Raw genomic sequence first — 9,431 nt, 5'->3', positions numbered from 1 at the left:
ACTAAGCAAAAGCTGGGCTGTGAGCCAGAGGCAGGCCTCACTCACAGAAGCTGTCGAGAAGAGGAACTTGTGCCAAGATGCCATCAGGAAACTCCACAGACATAACAAGGAACAGGCAGGTGCATCTTAAAGACAGGGTCAAAAAGACACCATGATGGATAGATCTATCTGTTGGAAACAACATGATCAAAGGAGGAGACAGCACCCTAATGAGCCAAGGGGCTGTACTTCAATACATCAGTAGGGATGAGCAATCTGTCCTGTAACTGTATAAAAGGAGGTACCAGAGTGTGCATCTTTGTCTGGCCTAGGGGGCAGTGGAATGTCCCGTCACTGACTGAGCTGGTCCATTGCCAGGGGGCACAAATTCGTAGTATGTCTTGTAGAGTCTATGGGAAACTATTACTGTTCTTCGTTTGACAATAAACCCGGCTCGGGTTCCTTCGTACCTTACTAGAGTCTGTGGTCATTGGGGATTCTCATGGGGTTTGCTGTGTCAGCGATCTGCGCAGAGCCGGGGCAGCACACAGAGGGAACGCGCACGCAGCTGACTGTTATCATCATCGAACAAGAGCAGAGCACCACACCAGTAGCTACTAACACCACCAGTCATTCCATCAGTTGCAGTCAATGGGAACTACATGAAATGATAGGTTCCCAGGGCTGAGCCTGATGTGTTTTCAAAAAGGATTAGTGCCTTTTTTGAAAGGTATTTACTGAATAAACACCGCAATAAGGAGAGAGAGAGCTGAGTAAATTGATGCCTGTGTGGGAAAACACTTGAGAGTAAAGCAAAATAAATAATAAAAAGCCTACCTTTAGAAATGGGCAGTCTTTTTTCAGTTCTTCCATATCTAGTTCAACTCTGATAACATGCTGGTCGTGCTTTATTTTGTGCAGTCCCTGAATAAATTCATTTGTGTACTTATGTGAACATGTTGGACACTGAGATCAATAGAAGAAAAGTTAACTGTAGCTGTATCATATACCTTTTATATTTTTTTCTTGAAATAAGTCAGTCATATAATATATTGAATCTCAGTAGTCAAATTATTATTTTTTTAACACAAACATAGCCCCCCTTCCTCCCACCCAGTTGTCCTTCTATAACTTTTGAAAAGTCAGCATTTGTCTGAAACTTTCATATGCACAATAGCTACAAATCACACCTAAAGACTTATCAGTGAAAACATTTTCCTTATTATTATTATTATTATTATTTATTTTTAGTTTATTTTATGCATTTGACAGTCTTTTGGCCCTCATTGAGTTCTACTGAAGTCTTTCCATTGATTTGAATGGACTCTGGAGACGATCCTTATATACAGTCAGTTTCACTGTTTTCCCATACCGTAAGCTTTAGGCCAATTCCGCCAACTCCTCCAAATTGGGCCCTGCGCCTAAGAGGGCCCTGCGCCCAGTGAGAATCTCTTCCCTGGCTAGAGGCACCTTTTTAATTTTTACTCACCTGGCAGCACTCCGGGTCTTCGGCGGCACTTCGGCGGCGGGTCCTTTAGTGCCGCCGAAGACCTGGAGCCAGGGGCGGCTCTACAAAGTAGGCTGCCCCAAGCAGCGCGGAGCGCTGCGCCGCCCTTCCCCAGTCCCGCGGCGGGTCTCCTGTTCCCCGCTGCCGCAGGCCCTGGGAGGCATTTGGTTTCGGGTTGAGCTCCCCGGCATGCAGCCCGCGCAGGCCCGGGGGGCCCGAGCGGAGCCGGACTGCGCGGAGTGCGCCGCGGCTCAACCGGCCGCCGCCGGGGACCGCCGCCCGCCCGCAGGCAGGCATGCAGGCGCGCTGCCGCTCTCCGCGGTGCGCGGCGGCGGGGCCCGGCGGAGCCCGGGCCGGGCCACCCCCTCCCCCCCAGATGCCGCCTCCCGCTGGCGCCGCTGGTGCCTGCCGCCGCCCCCTGCCTGGAGCGAGTGAAGGACCCACCGCTGAAGACTCGGAGCAATGCACGGTGAGTACAAGCCCCCATGTGTTTTTTTTTTACATTTTTTTTTAATAGTCATCCCTGCCGGGGCCCCGTTGAAACTATTTGAATTGGGCCCCCCACTTCCTAAAGCCGGCCCTGACCGTAAGTCACTTCCTGCCTGGATGAAAAAAATAGTATGCACTTCAACTTCAGAACAGAAAACTCATTATAAAAATGTATTAAAAGAACTTAATTTTTTTTTAAATCAGGGCATACTATTTATGTCCACCAGCAACTGCAATGTTTTGATTTTAGTCCAATTCTTAAACTTTAAAGTGACAGTATCCATTCGAAAGAAAATATGGTACATCGTCCTTAACTGCAGAAAAAGATCATGATCTATTGCATTGGTACTTTAGAGAGTCATCACATAAATGTCATACGTTACTAAGTAAAAACCCCTTTCTCCAAGTCATTCTTTGATTTCCTCACTAACAACGCCTTAGCTGTTTGATTTCCTCCTTCCCATGCCTTAGCTGTTATCTCAGATGCTGTAATAGTGTGTTGGACTGTTATCTCTTTGGGAACCCTGCATTTTCACTTGTCTTGTATACATTTACCAAAACGGTATAAAAATAATTATAGTAATGAACAACAGCTACTTACTGTGATATTTGTTGGTGTAGTAAAATTTTCCTAAAAATGAAAGCAATCAGTCAGTTTCAAGTTTAAAATTATCACAAAGAAATTGTTCAGAAAAAAAACGCTGAAATTGACTTACCCTGGAATTCTCCTGGGTCTGATTAAGTAAAGAAATGATTTCGCTCACTACTGTAGAGATATTGCGTGGTGAATGTGATGTTGTTATCTTCAGAGGAACAAAATGACTGTGTATCCCAAGACTAAGAAATATCAGAAGCATGTATTTGTACATTTTAAATGAAGTCTCTGTAGGTTTGGAATTTTTTGTAATGTACTATAACTTATTTTGTGTTCAAGCTCCTCTCTCTTTATATATAGCTATTGAGCTTGCTTATACAGGAAATCAGGCTACGATTACTATCTTATCCGACTTGCATATCTTTGAAATAGGAAGTAAACTACAACCTAAGCAGCATAATTAGCTGCTTATCTGATTTTAAATGTGCTTGTTATTAATATTATGTCTGTTAGTATTTTAAATTTAAATACTTGAAATTAAAAAATACATATCAATTTCTAACTTTTAATTAGATGTTTTTTCTGCACAAGCACTAATGATGTACAAATGCATATCCCAGTAAACATATCCCAATCACATGGGGCAAAATCCTCAGCTGGTGTAAATCAGCATAGCTTCACTTGTCTTAAATGGAGCTACATCGATGTGTAACAGCTGAAGATCTGGCCTGTAGTATTTTAATTAGTAGATTTCCCTAGTGTGGTAAAAGTGGTTTGTTTGGGTTTTTTGGGTACACAGTTAAACTTTTTGTTATGTAGACAACACTTGCAGATTTGTATTGGTTAAATTCTTTGGGGCAAGTCACTTTCTTGTGATAGGCAAGTAAAATCTCATGTTTTTTTCTTTATCATAAGTAGTTAGTGTGGGGAATATAGACTTTATCCCTGGCCTAGTAAACTTCATGACAACGTGACAAGCCTGAACTCTAGACTTGAGTGTGTAATTGTTTGTGAAGTCCTGTGTAAGAATGTGATCCTACAAACCCCTGCACATGTGCAAACATGCTCGTGATCTCAAAGGAAATAGATGTGAATAAAGTTGCATTACTGTGTAAGTATTTGCAGGATCAGGGCCTAAGAAGTTAGCTACAAGACATCCAGCAATAATACCTTAAGGGCCAGATTCTTCTCTCGTTATTCTAGTGAATATTTCAATTGACTTAAATAGGGCTACTCACAAGAGGAATGCAAGTAGGGTCGACTACAAAATGAGTCGCAATGAATGTTACCATTAATTTATAGAACAAAACAAGCAAAATTTCCGGGAACTCTGGGTCAAATGTAAGAATCATGTCTAACTACCAAGGATGCAGCATGAATAGGGAAATCACAAAAAGTCAACATTGGGTATAATCTGCCATAAGGTGCAGTTGTGTTAATTATTCTCCACCTGCTCCTTGCCTTCTTTCTGTGTTTGATATGAGCTCTGACTTATGCAGAGGGCAGAAAGGAAGGACAGGCTGCTGATTCACCAATGTGCACCTGCACCAGCCACTGTGGTGGTGTAAGACATAGGCCACTGGCACCTGGGCAGGGTGCCGGCCACTGAGGGGCCAGGGCACAGGAACTGCCATAGGAATGGCAGTAGGAACTATTGAGATGTTCCTTCCCAGCCTGGACAGGCTGATTCCCCTTGGCCCCTTCCCCCACCTTGGCCTCCACTTGTCTCTCAGTAGGTCCCCTTCCTATCCCTCACCCCCAACTTCACAAGGAGCTTCAGCCTTCCATCCCCTCCCCTCTGAACTCTGTACACCAGAGTATTTGCTTTTTGTTGTTTTTTTTTAACGTTTGTCCTCCAGTCAGGGAACAGGAACATTGCCATGTGACTTGTGTCCCATCCACACCATAATAATGGCTAGAGAAGTTTGCAAACAGCAGGTAGGCTGAGACTTATTGATATAAACTGCTAGGTCAATACTTGCACACAAGAAATAACCTTGTGGGAATGTGAATCATTTCACAGTGAATATTATCTGGATCAAATACTTTTTCAAGCTTTAATACTTAGGTACCTCATGGTAGATGCACAAGGCTTAATTCATTAATGTATGTCCAGTGCTTTGAAGTCACTGGGGAGAAGTAGCAAAATATTATCAATACTCTTAAACTTCAGAAGGCAGCTTCATAGACTTAGCACTGGATGATTTCTTTAGCAGTGCTTCCAGGACTGGAAGTAGGTACTACATCACTGTGTATGTGTAATTCATTCTGTTCACATCCACGTTTATAATAGTAGTGTGGGAGGTTCTGATCGGCTACTTTAGACATAGTATGATGTCAGAAGTCCAGTTTGTTTTTACATGTTTCACAAACAGGAGGCATAAACCAACTTTAGTGTCTTGCTGAATCCTTGGTTTGTGTTATTTTGGTGTAAGATTGTAGATGTTTTGTGTAATGGCATTTTGAAACAGAGGAAGGCTTTTTGGTGTTCAACTTCATGCTGTATATGTAAATACTAACCTATTAATAAGAGTTGGTCAGAAAACTTGGATGGAAAATGTGGGGATGGAAGGAACTCTTGCGTTCTCTTCCCATTTTTTGACTAGCTATACTTAGTGCATCACTCCAGAGTAAATTATATCTATGGTATTCAGTAGTAAAGGAGTGCCACCTAGAGAGTACCAAGTGCTAATTTCACACAGTATTTTGTTTTCCAGTTTTAAGTAAAAAGATGCATGCCAAACTTCAGAACATTGCCACATATGTCAGCCCCTGTCTGTTAAACAAGGTGGGACAGTGAGTGAGAGATATAAATAAGAATTTGGAGGGCACAAATCTCTATAGCCAATTCATTACGCTATATTTAAAAAAGGCACCATGGAGTAGTACTACCGTCTTCTGGTTAGAATGAAAGCTGTACATTTGTTTTATAAGCCCAGTACTGCCAACAGTTAAAGAACGGTCTATTTTCCCTCAAGTGCTGGAGGGCTGTGTATTTGGAAACCCTGAGTTCTAGCTTTGCTATTGCCTTGAGGCTTCAAGAGGTCATGACTCGCAGCTCAATGAAGACCTCAGTAGCTGCAGATTTGTGGCAACCGATATTCATTACTTTAGTGAATAGGAATGAGTGCGTGTGGGGAATATTTTGGTGAAGTTGTGTCTTACCAGAGTCCAGAAGGGTGCTTGGTGCACTGGAGATAAAAGCAAAGTAAAAATATTAAATGGCAAGGCTGATTCTTGTACTGAAAGGGTTCTACAGAAAAATGGATTTTATCTTTGACTGAGACTATGACCTTACAGTGAAACTCTAATAAAAATCACAGAAGAGGTGGCTGCTGCTGTTTTGGAGGCTTAGAAAGGTGGCTGCAGAATATAGTCCAATTTATAAGGCCCCTCGGGGCTTGAGATTGTTAGCAAAAACTGCATTGTGCTTGATACTGAAGTTGTTTACATACGGCATGGCTTGCAGAATCATTGCCCCAGTCTGTAGCAACTAACAAGTGAGAGCTGCTGCATGTTGGCAATAGAGAAGTATCACCCAAAACATACCAGTTACAACCCAAAAAGTGTCACATGTCTGCAGACATGTATAGCAGTTCATCCTATATCAGGATTAAGTTACCCCTCTGCAGTCCTGGAGGGAGTGAGCATTTAGCATCTGGAGCATTACTAGAGCAAAGGTTTGTGTAAGTGCAAAAATACATCTCATCTCCAGGGGAGATTTTAGATTTGTTAGGGTGTTTGTAATTAGGGGGTTAAAACTGTTTTGCAACATGTATTCTAATCAGTCTGTCCAATGCTTGAAATGAAGTCTGCCATACTGAACTACAGTCTCCCCATAGAGTAATGGGGAAGGGGGAAACACACAACCCATCAGTGTCAGCCTTGCTCAGTAATAAATATCTTACAAACAAACAAACAAAAAAACCTATATAGGACAATATTCAGATCATGCAACCTGGCATGGAGACTCCATTTGCATTGCAGGTATCATAGGAGAGCAGATCAGAAGAGAGGCTGGATCCAGTAACCCTAACAATCCATGCACGTTGTTGGGGTAAAGGGGTTTGCTACAGGGATAGGTAAAGGGTGACAGGGAAGCATTACAGCCTCCCATCCTGACCCCAAATCAGAATTCATCCTAGTGAAGTAAATTTCTGCCTGAGTTTGGTATTAATTGAAAAATCCTAAAGCTCCAGAGCCTTACTTCATAAATTGCAGTGGTTAAAAAGTAAATCTAACTTGGATTTTTTGGAGTTATTTGCCTTCTTCAGTAGAGAAATGGCATTGCCAGAATCAGAACATAAAACTAGATGGAAAAGGATAGATGGACCAATGGTCTCTTGTCGCTCTGCAGTATGTATGGTCTTATGGTTGAAATTAACTCCTATGCAGAGGGCCAGCACAAAGGCTGGTGCCCCACTGAAATCCCACCTAAGCCCTGTTGTGAAGATTTAAGTGATATGTAGGTCTTGTGGTGGTTCTTTAGTCAGGGTGAATTTCACGCATATTGAGTAACATCAATTGACATTTGTTCAATCAACCTATTTCTGAATATATAATCTTCTGAAATAGTCAAATCCTTATAATTAGGTGACCCCACTTAAATCATTCTATTAACTTTTATTTAAAAATGGGAGTGTTCTTAAAATCACTCTAGCATTTCTTCCAGAAAAAACGACAATGACAAAGTTATATATTTGTGTAAGGAGACTGATTTCATTTTGCATAGATTTCATTAGTTGTCATGGAAAAACAGTCTACAGATAGTCACTCATTGCTTCTATACAAATAACTCATTAATAATACCAATTGCTAACATTTGTTTACATTTTATTTGAATTTTACTAAATTTTTACTTTTAAAACTCAAGATGTGATTTGTAAAAATATAGAAATATTCTATATATTTCACAGTAATTAACACAATTTTTGAAGTAACAGTTACATGCCTCAATCTAATCTTTTCTAAGTATCTTATCAAGAATTCACTTCACATTAGGGAAAGACAGATATACAGAGATTCCCAGTGGAGTACCCATGTTTCTGGCCCTACATCTGCCTTAACCAGAGTTTGGCAACATCAGAGCTAATGTAAAATGGGTTTGTTTGGTCAAGTTTTGCTTAACCTCTAGTAGTAATAGAGCCTTGAGTGGTTAGTCATCAGTTCTTTAACTTTTTTTGTAATTGACAGGTTTTTTTTATGGATACAAAGCCCCATAAGCCTCAATAACAGGCATAGATATACATTTCTAAAATAAATAAGGTATAAACCAGGTAGCCAATATTAACTCATCAGTACTTAAGAAATCACTATTTTCATCTACTAAAATAAATATGTAAATACATTTTGATCATAAATTAAATATTTTAAATAATTTACTGTATAAATAAATAAATAGAATAAATTAAAACACTTCTTATGGTTCATAAGAATAGCAAAACTACAACCCTACTTCAGCAATTAGGTTTCAGATCAGCTGGATGTTTTCTAAACAAGTTTAAAACATTTCAGCTAGTTACATTGTTTTATATAAATACAAGGTTCTGTAGTCATATTTATCAAAGAATAAGAACACAATAAGATCAAGTCTTCTGATAGGCCAAAACTTTGGTGTTTCATCTTTTTTTTTTCTTTCTTTTCAGAATTCTTCCTTTTAATATAAACTTCAAAACTTTTCTTTCATGGAGCATAAAAAACGTTTGAATTTATCTTTGAAGTCTTCAAAACTCTCTTCTGCATGTTCACAGTCTGTCTGAAGTTCCTTTAAAAATAACATTTGAATTATTTATTCAGCACAAAAGCTGTAAATCATTCTTTACTCAATATTATTTGGTCTCAGTGTTTACAACGGGGTCGGCAACCTTTCAGAAGTGGTGTGCCGAGTCTTCATTTATTCACTCTAATTTAAGGTTTCGCATGCCAGTCATACATTTTAATGTTTTTAGAAGGTCTCTTTCTATAAGTCTATAATATATAAGTAAACTATTGTTGTATGTAAAGTAAATAAGGTTTTTTAAATGTTTAAGAAGCTTCATTTAAAATTAAATTAAAATGCAGAGCACCCCAGACCGGTGGCCAGGACCCAGGCAGTGTGAATGCCACTGAAAATCAGTTCGTGTGCCGCCTTTGGCACGCTTGTCATAGGTTGCCTACCCCTGGTTTACAAAATACTAAAAATATCCCCTGTATTAAACACTTGCATAGGTCAATGTAGTTATGATGATATAAATCCCAAAGGGGGCAGTAAACAATCACAGGCTGAACTGTTCTGCTACACCAGTGTAAACCCAGAGTAACTCCGCTGATGTCAGTAAAGTAACTTGGCTTTCCGCTAGCCTGGCTGAGATTGGAGTCCGTCCCAGTGTCTTTCTAGATCTGTTCATTTTACATATTTCTATACCTCTTGGTTTTAAGACCACAAGAATCTTTGCATCTTTGATTAAGAGTCTGATTCCAGCTGGCCTTCAGGAAGGTGCGTACTCAGGGAAGAAAGCATAAGGAGCTTTTTGTCTCCTACATACGCAGCCGCTTGTGAACTAAACAGCTTTCTAGTCCCTGAGTTTAGTGGAGTATGTGTGTGTGTGGGGGGGCTGTTCCTCTTTATTCCTTACATGTTCATGATGCCTCAAAATAGTTGTAGAGACCTGAGCAGGAGACAGGGGGAGTCAGCGGAACCCCACACATGAATCATGTAGCCTCTGCTCAACAGGGAGCTCTGGGAGGAATTCTGTCCCCATAGTTTCCTCCTAAGACAGTGCATCTCCACACTGCACCTTACTATAGACCATGGCTAACTGGCATTATCTGACCCTTAACAAACCAGGTATTTTGGAGAAGTGATGGAATAATCTACCGTTA

Source organism: Mauremys reevesii, linkage group 8 (assembly GCF_016161935.1).
Source record: "Mauremys reevesii isolate NIE-2019 linkage group 8, ASM1616193v1, whole genome shotgun sequence".
Taxonomy (NCBI): Eukaryota; Metazoa; Chordata; order Testudines; family Geoemydidae; genus Mauremys; species Mauremys reevesii.
Note: the sequence above shows the minus strand (reverse complement) of the source record.